At 40.8% G+C, this 12,448-nt stretch overlaps 1 protein-coding gene across 1 annotated transcript in view; it reads right to left on the bottom strand.

Moving 5' to 3' along the window:
- Positions 1 to 1,735, bottom strand: part of b3gnt5b (UDP-GlcNAc:betaGal beta-1,3-N-acetylglucosaminyltransferase 5b) — a 51,816-nt gene extending 50,081 nt beyond the window's left edge. Inside the window, exon 1 of the mRNA XM_060921482.1 lies at positions 1,563 to 1,735. The gene's annotated coding sequence lies outside the window, so the exon portion shown is untranslated. The remainder of the gene's footprint in view (positions 1 to 1,562) is intronic.
- Between the last annotated feature and the right edge of the window lie 10,713 nt (positions 1,736 to 12,448).

Raw genomic sequence — 12,448 nt, 5'->3', positions numbered from 1 at the left:
CACATTTCAGTTTTTGTACCGTAGAGCGTGCTAAATTCTTTGCAGATAGCGTCACATTCAAGAGTATTTACTATACCCGCTTACCACAACATTAGTTTCTCAGCTTGTCACGTACACTGGCGTTCAGGCTTCACTTTTATTTTTTGCAGGGAGACATGAGACATTGATGGGAGACTTGGGACAAAAATAACATACCTAGCTTAATCCTACAATTTAATTTTTAGTTATTTTCATGTAAACGTGTACCATATGAACTGTATGAACACACAATGCTGGTGATAGAAAAACGTCAGTTTACCCAAAACCTGACCAGACAAAACAGCTCCATTCTCAAGAAGGAATGAAATCAGCTTCATCCTCATGCAGGGACACGCCCACATTTTCAACAAACATTTAAACAATTTTATATTTGTAAACCAGGAGTAACATGATGAACTGTCCCAACTCTCCCTATCTGGACATTCTTTTTTTGGGAAAAAAAAATCCTTAAATGTTTTCCCCAGAATTTAAGTTTAATAAATAATACTATATCTGGTAACTCCAGGCTACAGACTTTAATTCCTAACAAATCCCCAACTCCAGCATACATTACACCACAGAATGGAGCTGAAGTCGAAAATACAAGTTTTGGTTGACAAAATACCGTATCTCACTGCAGCGTCCAGCTTCATGACTCCAAAGGAAGTCAGCTACTCTCAGGGGCAACATCTAACTTCTGATGTCATCTAAAACCTGACTGGTTGAAATTAATTTAAGGGAATACAAACTGTCCCAAGTCTCCCTAACATGTTACGAGAACACGTTACGGTAATAATGACTTCAGTGTCAAACGTCATGCTTGGCGTCCAGTCAATTTAAGGACGTAAATCATGTCTAAATCGAACATAAATAACGATCCTTTGTTGATGGAGATTAGTGCCAGTTCAGCGTGGTTTTTTTTGGAATTTATGGAAATTTTCTAATCAGAATCTCAAAATTTATTCGCAAGCTCTAATCAATATCTACTGCATCAAAAACAGTTCAGAATGACGAATCATCTTGGACATTCGGGTGAAAATTTTGACATGAGATGAGATTCCAACACATGGGCCATATATATATATATATATTTTTTTTTAAATAAAAGTGACGTTAAAAAAAAAAAAAAAAAAAGATTTTTAATGTATTTTACAAACAATTTTAGGTATAAAATTGTCATGCAGGTTACTGGAATCATCTACAGACTGAACTGGTTTTGTTTACAGTAAACTGGTCCCAGTTTGAGTAAATGGAACCAGATTTCTGGGAAAAGAAAATACTAAGAAGTTATTTGTGTAAGAAACCTGGCCAATTTAAGTCCTTGGTCGTTGCATTTTTAAACTATAATTGTTCAAACCACCACCACCCAGGAAACAAACAAACAAACCCTTAGACTTCATTTTCATTTCAAAATCTTTGTGGTATGTCTATGTTTCTAAACATCTCATCTCATCTCATGAGATGAGATGAGATGTTTAGAAACACAGGCATTCCTGGTTGACATGAAGTTCCTACAGACAGAAGGTTATCTGAGCAGCACTCACCGACTCTTCTGCTTATTTACTGCAAGATGAAGACCTTTAAGAATGGCTTCAGATGTTCAGCTGTCGAGAACACAACAAAAACACTTTAAAAAATAAAAGAGTGGCTTTATTAGTGGTTTAGGATGCGTGAGTGGAGGAGCAGCAGGTCATTTCCCCTCCACACCTCCTGGCATTTCGTCTTACTGGAGTGTGTGGGTTCAGTGGATCTTAGTTAGCACAGTAACACAAAACTGCCTCCAGGGGTGGAGAGAGAGACAGAGAGTGTGTGTGTGTGTGTGTGTGAGTGTCAAAAGCCTGATTTTACTACTCTTTTTTCCCCTAAGCACACATACTTTGTAACAAGTTGGTCAGTTTTCATCCTGTTTGCATTTCCACATCAGGTTCATTCAGGAGCCACAAGCTCCCATCCTACAGACTGGACAGCAGGGACACAAATTCACTAATGAAGGACAGCTGTGTGACATCAGGGCCAGTTAAAAATATTCTAGAAATTGTTCGATGTGTGTTTTTATTTCTATTTTTGAAAAACACAAGGTGAAAATAGTCGACTACAAGTATGAATGGTACAAAGAACTGAGCCACACGGTGGCAGCATGGCGACAATAAGGAAGCCTGCTGCCGTTTAACAGAAGAAGAAGCAGACGGTCATGTGTGGTTCGCGAATGAGTCGACTCTGAGTCGATTCGATTACTGATACTCGGAACCGACTCTCATAACTGGGTTTGTTTTCTTTCTTTATGTATGTATGTATGTATGTATTTTTCTTGTTTTTGGAATGGAAACACACACACCGGGCATTCACACTAGAAGGTAACGTTGTGTTCTTCACGAATGAGTCGACTCTGAGTCGATTCGATTACTGACACTCGGAGCCGAGTCTCATACATGAGTTTGTTTGTTTGTTGTCTTTCTTTCTTTCTTTCTGCAGTTTTCTTGTTGTTGGAATGGAAACACACACCGGGCGTTCACACTAGAAGGTAATGCTGTGTTCTTCATGAATGAGTCGACTCTGAGTCGGTTCGATAAGTGACACTCGGAGCCGACTCTCATACATGAGTTTGTTTTCTTTCTGTATTTATGTATGTATGTATGTATGTATGTAGTTTTCTTGTTGTTGGAATGGAAACACACACCGGGCATTCACACTAGAAGGTAATGCTGTGTTCTTCACGAATGAGTCGACTCTGAGTCGGTTCGATTACTGACACTCAGAGCCGACTCTCATACATGAGTTTGTTTTCTTTCTGTATGTGTGTATGTATGTATGCAGTTTTCTTGTTGTTGGAATGGAAACACACACCGCGCATTCACACTAGAAGGTAATGCTGTGTTCTTCACAAATGAGTCGACTCTGAGTCGGTTCGATTACTGACACTCAGAGCCGACTCTCATACATGAGTTTGTTTTCTTTCTGTATGTGTGTATGTATGTATGCAGTTTTCTTGCTGTTGGAATAGAAACACACACCGGGCATTCACACTAGAAGGTAATGCTGTGTTCTTCACGAATGAGTCGACTCTGAGTCGGTTCGATAAGTGACACTCGGAGCCGACTCTCATACATGAGTTTGTTTTCTTTCTGTATGTATGTATGTATGTATGCAGTTTTCTTGTTGTTGGAATGGAAACACACACTGGGCATTCACACTAGAAGGTACTGCTGTGTTCTTCACGAATGAGTCGACTCTGAGTCGGTTCGATAAGTGACACTCGGAGCCGACTCTCATACATGAGTTTGTTTTCTGTATGTATGTATGTATGTATGCAGTTTTCTTGTTGTTGGAATGGAAACACACACCGGGCATTCACACTAGAAGGTAATGCTGTGTTCTTCACGAATGAGTCGACTCTGAGTCGGTTCGATAAGTGACACTCGGAGCCGACTCTCATACATGAGTTTGTTTTCTTTCTGTATGTATGCATGCATGCAGTTTTCTTGTTGTTGGAATGGAAACACACACCGGGCATTCACACTAGAAGGTGATGCTGTGTTCTTCGCAAATGAGTCGACTCTGAGTCGGTTCGATTACTGACACTCAGAGCCGACTCTCATACATGAGTTTGTTTTCTTTCTTTATGTATGTATGTATGTATGTATGTATGCAGTTTTCTTGTTGTTGGAATGGAAACACACACCGGGCATTCACACTAGAAGGTAATGCTGTGTTCTTCACGAATGAGTCGACTCTGAGTCGATTCGATTACTGACACTCGGAGCCGACTCTCATACATGAGTTTGTTTTCTTTATGTATGCAGTTTTCTTGTTGTTGGAATGGAAACACACACACACACCGGGCATTCACACTAGAAGGTACTGCTGTGTTCTTCATGAATGAGTCGACTCTGAGTCGATTCGATTACTGACACTCGGAGCCGACTCTCATACATGAGTTCTTTCTTTCTTTCTTTCTTTCTTTCTGCAGTTTTCTTGTTGTTGGAATGGAAACACACACCGGGCATTCACACGAGAAGGTAATGATGTGTTCAAGAATGAGTCGACTCTGAGTCGGTTCGATTACTGACACTCGGAGCCGAGTCCCATGAGTTTGTTTGTTTGTTTGTTTGTTTTTTCTGTCTTTCTTTTTTGTCTGCAGTTTTGTTGGAATGGGAACACACACCGGGCATTCACACAAGAAGGTAATGCAGTGTTCTTCGCGAATGAGTCGACTCTGAGTCGGTTCGATTAGTGACACTCGGAGCCGACTCTCATACATGAGTTTGTTTTCTTTCTTTCTTTCTGCAGTTTTCATGTTAGTATGGACACACATGTTCGCGAATGAGTCGACTCTGAGTCGGTTCGATTACTGACACTCGGAGCTGACTTGCCTTCCTGAGTTTCTTTTCATTTTTGCGCACTTTTCACATTGTTCACCTGGACACACAGGGTTTTCACACGAGCAGGTAATGATGTTCAGCTGTATAATCAGTTACTGTGCTGAGCTGAATTTCCCACCACAACTCTCTTATCGGTTATAACCAAAAGATTATTTAGAATCAAGAGAGCTTCAGTTATGTGAATTTGTTCCTCATTTCTCAAAGGGTCACTTCTCAGTATTCTCAATATTCATTCTCATTTTCTTATTTTTAACTTATTTCTTCAATTTATGTTGGTCTGCTTATTACTCTCTAAGGCTGTTTTTAAACTTTTGCTCATTTTGACTTTAGCAGCTAAAAGTGACACCTGATTTTGAAGATTGCATTTTTAACTGTCCCAGCAGTAGCAAATCACCAACTAACAAATATCTTAATATAAATATATTTAATGTGTGAATTTTCAGGGTGAAGGTTCCCTTTAAGTCTGCTGTATTCATATTAACAAGGCCCAAGAATGTAAAATTGCCATGTTATCCCAATAATATTCTTGCAGATTGTTTTTCTATCATGTTGCTTTGCATGTATTTAGATGACGAGTCCATATTTGAGAGATATAGTCCTCCTGAGACTTTTTATTCCTTCTATGCTCCTTCATTTAGCAACCAAATGTTCCACTTTTGATTTGGTTGCTGTCCTTTTTGTCATCTTGAATTTCTGTATTCTAGCAGTTTGGTCACTTTTTTTTTTTTTTAAATGCAAAATATCGTCACTTTGGGGTTCTTCTGTTTGTTCCTGTGAAGGAATCGTTGATGTTTCCTTATTTAAGATGATGTCGACTAACTAGTGTATCTAAGGGTGTATTCAGACCAGGATAGTTCGATAGTTCACTTGCTTTGGTCCGAACCAAATGTTTTTTTTTTTAATTTTTTCATTTTGGTGCAGTTCGCTTTCACACTGTACATTTTAGTAAGCGGACCAAAATCTGTCAACAAAGCCACGCGCCCTGAGGTCGTTCAGCTATTGGTCAGAGACGACACGCACACAAAGCGTTAAGTTCAAAAGTAGTCATGGAGGCTTTCCGCGCTGTTATTCTTTTTAATGTCATCAAAGCTATATGTTTTTACTGTTTTCACAATTGTGCGATTACTATGCTGTTGTACAAGTAATTTATCAACGACGACGACAAAGCGGCTACGGAGGATAGCGCTGATGAGCGCACATCATGTCGTGACAGTTCTGGCTCTTCACGCAAGTCGCTAGCACCGCCACTTTTTGAAAGAATGTCCCTGATTTTAATGTAGGTCTGACGGAGTTTCTTCACTTTTAGCCGACATTGTTCTGGGGAGCGCGTGAACCCCTTCTCCTTCATTTTCTCACTGAATACAGCAAACACGTCGGCATTTTTGCGTGTTCTCTCCAAAAGCTCAGATATGTGGACATCTGCCCATATATCCACAAGGGTACGCGTTTCTTCCTCGGCCCACGTTTGCCCCGACTCATTTTTTGTACTCTGTAGTCTAGCCTACCACTGGTCTGAATGACTGAACGACTGTTGTAAGGTTCCCTTGACAACCGAAACAGTGTTTGCACTTTGCGGTGGAGTGTCAAGACTCTGTTTCCCATAATGCTCGACAAACGACGGAAGCTCCCGAGGTACAAAAAAGCAAAACTGTCGGATTAGGTCCGGTCTGCTTTCACACCTCCAAAAGATCCGCACCAGGGTTCCTTTGGTCCGGACCGAGTCCGACCTTGCAGCTCGGTCTCGGTCCGCTTGTTTGGTCCGGACCAGAGTTCGGTGGTTTGTATTCAGACCAACCCAAAAGGTCCGGGCCAAGGGAAATTTGGTTCGTTTGGTCCGGACCAAACAACGTAGATGTGAATACGCCATCACTTTCCTGTCGGGGACACACTAATTAGCATTACCGCTCAAGTTTAGCCTTTTACCATTTTCGGCAGCGTCCTTAATAAACGTGTAAATAATTCAGTTGTCGTCTAATTTTAGCGAAGTCAAATATATACAGAGAAGTTTTTGTTTCTCAATGCATTCTCTGTGTACCTTGACAGAAATTGAGGGTGTCCGCAAGTTCAATTCAGAACACTTATGCACTAATTAACGATTCCCGATTCACATGTTGGATTGGCCGTTTTTATCGGGGGGGCTCATTTTTAATTGGTACCTCATGGTGGCGTACTTCCACATTTAAAGCTAGACAGCCTTTCAGATTTTTCAAGTGTAGGTCATAAAAAGAATTCCCCGACACCCAATTATTTTTGTTTAGTGGACCGAAAGCTACTGAATTCGAATCGCGGACTTCCAATTTTATTACGTTTAAAAAAAAAAACAATTAATGAATTTACCGCCACATGACCCTAAATTCACCGCTATTTTTTCCTGCTTCACCATGACCCAATAGGCCATTTGCAGGAGTTGGTCACGTGTCAGTTTTCCCCATAGCAACAAACCCGTGGTGGGCAAGCTAACTTGACGTTCCTTGACAACTGGCGATGCGAAGCAATCCATTTCTAATAATAGCTGTTTTTACGTTTTCTACCGTCTTTTTTGACCCGAATTTTTGTGTGTACTTGGAAAAGGTTTGTGGTTTTAACTTCTGTCGTGAGTTAAAGCGAATCATTTGGGGAATAAATCTGTTTCTCATCTGCTAAAAACACATATACAGATATATCTGTGTTTATTTTCAAGAATCTTCACACATTAAGCGAACGATAAAGGTAGGAAAGGAGAAATTTTGCACGTGAATTTCTTTCGGCGGCGACCAACTTGAGTCCACAAAACCCTCTTTTACGGCCAATGATTCGCTTTAACTCATGACAGAAGTTAAAACCACAAACTTTTTCCAAGTACACACGAAAATTCAGGTCAAAAAAGACGGTAGAAAAGGTAAAAACAGCTATTATAGAAATGGATTGCTTCGCATCGCCAGTCAAACTCTTATGGTTGTCAAGGTTAGCTTGCCCACCACGGGCTTGTAGCTATGGGGAAAACTGACACATGGCCTATTCAAGATACGTCATGCCACCATCACGTGGTGGGCTTTCCCTGTTCGCGCAAGGCATTGTGGGATACAAATTTGAAACAGGAGAGAAAAACGGAGGACGCGAGTGTGCGAATGAAACGTGAAAGACCGACTCCAGTACCGGAAAGCGAGAAGAAAAGACGTTATGTTCTATACAAAGGAAAGGAAACGCAGAACCAAGCTAATAAATAAATATCGGCGGTCAGCGAGCACCTCGGTGTGATCAGCTGTTCGTTTAGCGACAGAATGATGGAACTGTCAGTGCACGGTCAAAGGTAAGAGCGATTTCATACACGTTATTTGCTTTAATCCCCTCAAATTAAATAACTTCCCAGCCACAGAATGGCCTGATACTTTGTGAGAGATTACAGAAATAAACATATATCGCAATGACCAAATATCAGAGGGAACTAAATTTCACCGATTTTATGAAATCGAAAGGCCGTCTAGCTTTAAAGGCCAACACAAGCGTTTTACAGTTCCTTGGTTCGTAGCTGTTGCGTGATAAAAGAGAGGTGGATGGATGGTTATTGGTAGGTGATCAAATCGGGGACAACGGAAACAAATTCCAACTTGAGTAAACCCACAAATGGGGTTTACATCAGGGTCCAAGCCATTTTTTTTTACAAGTAGCACCCCAATTGGTGCCAAGTTACATTTAATACTAGAGTTTAGCTCGATGAACAAGTTCAGTTCGACAATCAGCCAACGATAACCCTGTGATAACTGCTTGCTAATCATATAATCAGGAGAGCCATGGCTACCTAATTGCAGATAATCTTTGAGAGATGAAAATCTGATTTTGAATATTGTACTGTACATGTCAACTAGAGCAAAATCTGAGTGAAGGGAGCCAAGCTATGCAAATTCTTGACCTCCTTTTGGACTTCCCTCGCTTTACGTTTATTTACAATTCAGGCGACTTATTTCCACCACTTAATTAAATGCACACTTGCAACATTAACTCTAAGTTGCAAACATTATTTTGATGCGTTGTACTGATTGTAATGATCATAACGTTACCAGTTTTATCATTAATATTATTTGTAATTTAAACTCAAATTTCCGCCTTAATTGATTTAAAACTAGACTCAAGTTGTTGTAACCAGGCTTGTAGTACTCGAGTCCGACTCGTGCCCTAATTTTCAGGACTCATGGAGACAAGGACTCTTCCAGATTTTCACACAAGTCCTAAGAGTAGATAAAGAGAACCCAGTTAAACAAATGAGACAAAAATATTATACTTGGTCATTTATTTATTGAGGAAAATGATCCAATATTACATATCTGTGAGTGGCAAAAGTATGTGAACCTCTAGAATTAGCAGTTAATTTGAAGGTGAAATTAGAGTCAGGTGTGAGTGGGCACCCGGTTTTATTTAAAGAACAGCGATCTATCAGAGTCTGATCTTCACAACACATGTTTGTGGAAGTGTATCGTGGCACAAACAAAGGAGATTTCTGAGGACCTCAGAAAAAGTGTTGTTGATGCTCATCAGGCTGGAAAAGGTTACAAAACCATCTCTAAGGAGTTTGGACTCCACCAATCCACAGTCAGACAGATTGTGTACAAATGGAGGAAATTCAAGACCATTGTTACCCTCCCCAGGAGTGGTCCACCAACAAAGATCACTCCAAGAGCAAGGTGTGTACTAGTCGGCGAGGTCACAAAGGACCCCAGGGTAACTTCTAAGCAACTGAAGGCCTCTCTCACATTGGTTAATGTTCATGAGTCCACCATCAGGAGAACACTGAACAACAATGGTGTGCATGGCAGGGTTGCAAGGAGAAAGCCACTGCTCTCTAAAAAGAACATTGCTGCTCATCTGCAGTTTGCTAAAGATCACGTGGACAAGTCAGAAGGCTATTGGAAAAATGTTTTGTGGACAGATGAGACCAAAATAGAACTTTTTGGTTTAAATGAGAAGCGTTATGTTTGGAGTAAGGAAAACACTGCATTCCAGCATAAGAACCTTATCCCATCTGTGAAACATGGTGGTGGTAGTATCATGGTTTGGGCTTGTTTTGTTGCATCTGGGCCAGCACAGCTTGCCATCATTGATGGACCAATGAATTCTGAATTATACCAGCGAATTCTAAAGGAAAATGTCAGGACATTATTAAAGGTTTCACAAACTTTCAAGCACCACTAAGATATTTATATCTGTATTAATTTCGTGCAAGAGTGTCACACCTGCGTGCCTTGGCCTGTGCATCAGATAGACTCTCGTGTGTGCACGCACCGTAAACGACTCACACCTGCACAGGATTAAGGCGCAATCAGTGCGCCAATATAAAAACTGTGAAAACTCACTTTGCGAAGTATTGAGTCGCGTTGTTGATACATTACCGAGCCTTGTTTCCTGATCCTGGACTTCCTGTTTCTCGTCTTTGATTCTGCCGAGTCTCCGATAGCCTGTTCGCGCCTCGCTCGACCTATTACCTGTTTCACCATTTTACGATTTTGCCTGCCGTTCTGGATTGTTTACCGTCTTCACTTGTATTAATAAACACACCTTCTGCACTTACATCTGTCTCCCAACCATCTCTGACAGAATACTTGACGCTCCCTGACCAAGAGAAGCACGTTCACCTGTTCAGGAACAAACTAATATTAACGGCGCTAAAACAGACACCGTCACATGGTCTTGTTCTCGGACTCGACTCTGACCTGAACACTGGGGATTCAGGACTGGACTCGAGGTTTAGTGACTCGACTACAACGCTGGTTGTAACTTAATGAAATCGGTTTGATGACTTCATTTTTCTCCACCTTGAGTTGAAGATTAAGTCCATTTAACCTGTTTGGACAAATTCAGACAGTTGAGACTTTGTATTTAGAAGATGAACAAATAATGCTTGTGCAGTTGATGGAACTGGTTTTGTCTTTTCCACCATGCCAGAGTTTAATTCTCAAAGAGGTGTACAAGCACTGTGAGCATGCAAAAATGTTCGTTAGGGTGTTTTTTTTTTTTAAATATAAACTTGACCTAAAACGTCTTATGTAAATAAAAAATACAAAGCAGTAGGACGTTGAAGATTGGTAGCCGTTGAAAGTTAATATTTACTATACAACCGGTCATGCAGCGTTCTGAGAATGCTGAGAATTCGCGATAACTAACTGCACTGTGTGCATCACTCCGCTTGCCACGTAGAACTCCACTTCCTAGTCCTAACCGGTTCCTCTAGTAGTTTTAGCAACATCATCAGTGGGCGTGGCAAATGATACGTTTCAGGAATATAATGTGTGATTTTAGATATGAAAGTTTGTTAAATGAAGGGAAGAAGGAAGGGAGACTAATTTTACCTGACGCACCTTGAACTCCCGTTAACGTACAAATCGGTACAAGTTCGCAAGCCTGTGTGATCCCTGTCCACTTTCAGAGCAAAAATAATGGACCGTTTGACCATAGTGTCCAACAAGTCACTTCCTCGATATTTATTAATTTCTAGAGCTGCGATATGAATATGAATATCAGACGGTCACTTGCTTGAAACTTTGTTGTGGTACTCAAGTCCGGTCTCAAGACCACTTTTTGAAGGTCTCGGACGTAGTGGACTCTGGGATTTTAGTTCAAGACCACAACTGTGGATTTCACTAAATTGCCTGTGCATTGTCTGATTTACAGTGCTCAGCGTAAATGAGTACGCCCGCTTTGAAAAGTAACATTTTAAACAATATCTCAATGAACACAAACAATTTCCAAAATGTTCACAAGTTTAACTGCTCCATCTAGTACTTTGTATGGCCTTCATGATTTTTAATGACGGCACCAAGTCTTCTAGGCATGGAACGAACAAGTTGGCGACATTTTGCAACATCAGTCTTTTTCCATTCTTCAACAACGACCTCTTTTAGTGACTGATACTCAACTCGTCTCTTCAGAATTCCCCGTAGGGGTTCGATTGGGTTCAGATCAGGAGACGTACTTGGCCACTGAATCACTTTCACCCTGTTCTTCTTCAGAAATCCAACAGTGGCCTTAGATGTGTGTTTAGTCATGTTGGGAAAGTGCACGACGACCAAGGGCACGGAGCGATGGTAGCATCTTCTCTTTCAATATAGAGCAATATGTCTGTGAATTCATGATGCCGTCAATGAAATGCAGCCCCACATAAGGATGCTGCCACCACCATGTTTCACTGTAGGCACCAGGCGTTTTTCTTTGTATTCCTCACCTTTGTGACGCCATCAGTTCCAAAAACATTTATCTTGGTCTCATCACTCCAGAGTATGGAGTCCCAGTAGTCTTCATCTTTGTCAGCATGGGCCCTGGCAAACTCTAGGCGGGCTTTTTTGTGCCTGGGCTTTAGGAGAGGCTTCCATCCGTGCATGCCATTCCTCGGCAGCGTACGCTGGGAAATAGTCACCCCAGTTTGGCTTTCTACTTCTTTAGATAACTGCATGCCGATTGTCTTCAACCCTTCTCATCAGAAGACGCTCCTGTCGAGGTGTTGACGACCTGGACGTCTCTGTGAGATGGTTGCAGTTCCATCTTTCTGAAATTTTTGGACCACTTTTGCGACAGTATTCTGACTGATAAGCAAAGCTTTGCTGATCTTTGTGGTGGAAAGAAATTATTTTCTTTGGGGAATTCTGAAGACGAGTTGAGCATCAGTCACTAAAAGAGGTCGTTGTTGAAGAATGGAAAAAGATTGATGTTGCAAAATGTCGCCAACTTGTTCATTCCATGCCTAGAAGACTTGGTGCCGTCGTTAAAAATCATGGAGGCCATACAAAGTACTAGATGTTGTGGGCTGTACTCATTTTTGCACCACCCTAATTTGAGTAAAACTGAAAAATGTGTAATCTAAGTTATATTATTAACCTTACTTTCCCGTTATAAGTTAAACAGATGTTATATTAAACTTGTCAACATTTTGGAAATTGTGTTCATTGAGATATTGTTGAAAATGTTACTTTTCAAAGGGGGTGCACTCATTTACGCCGAGCGCTGTATTTGTTAACATCGTTACTGCGATTGGATGCAAAATTTCCTGCTTCAAATGCAACCAATAATGTGACTTATTGCGATTT

The sequence above is a fragment of the Neoarius graeffei genome, chromosome 1, assembly GCF_027579695.1.
Source record: "Neoarius graeffei isolate fNeoGra1 chromosome 1, fNeoGra1.pri, whole genome shotgun sequence".
NCBI lineage: Eukaryota > Metazoa > Chordata > Actinopteri > Siluriformes > Ariidae > Neoarius > Neoarius graeffei.
The sequence above is the reverse complement of the archived record's forward strand: the minus strand, read 5'-3'. Positions and strand labels throughout refer to the sequence as shown.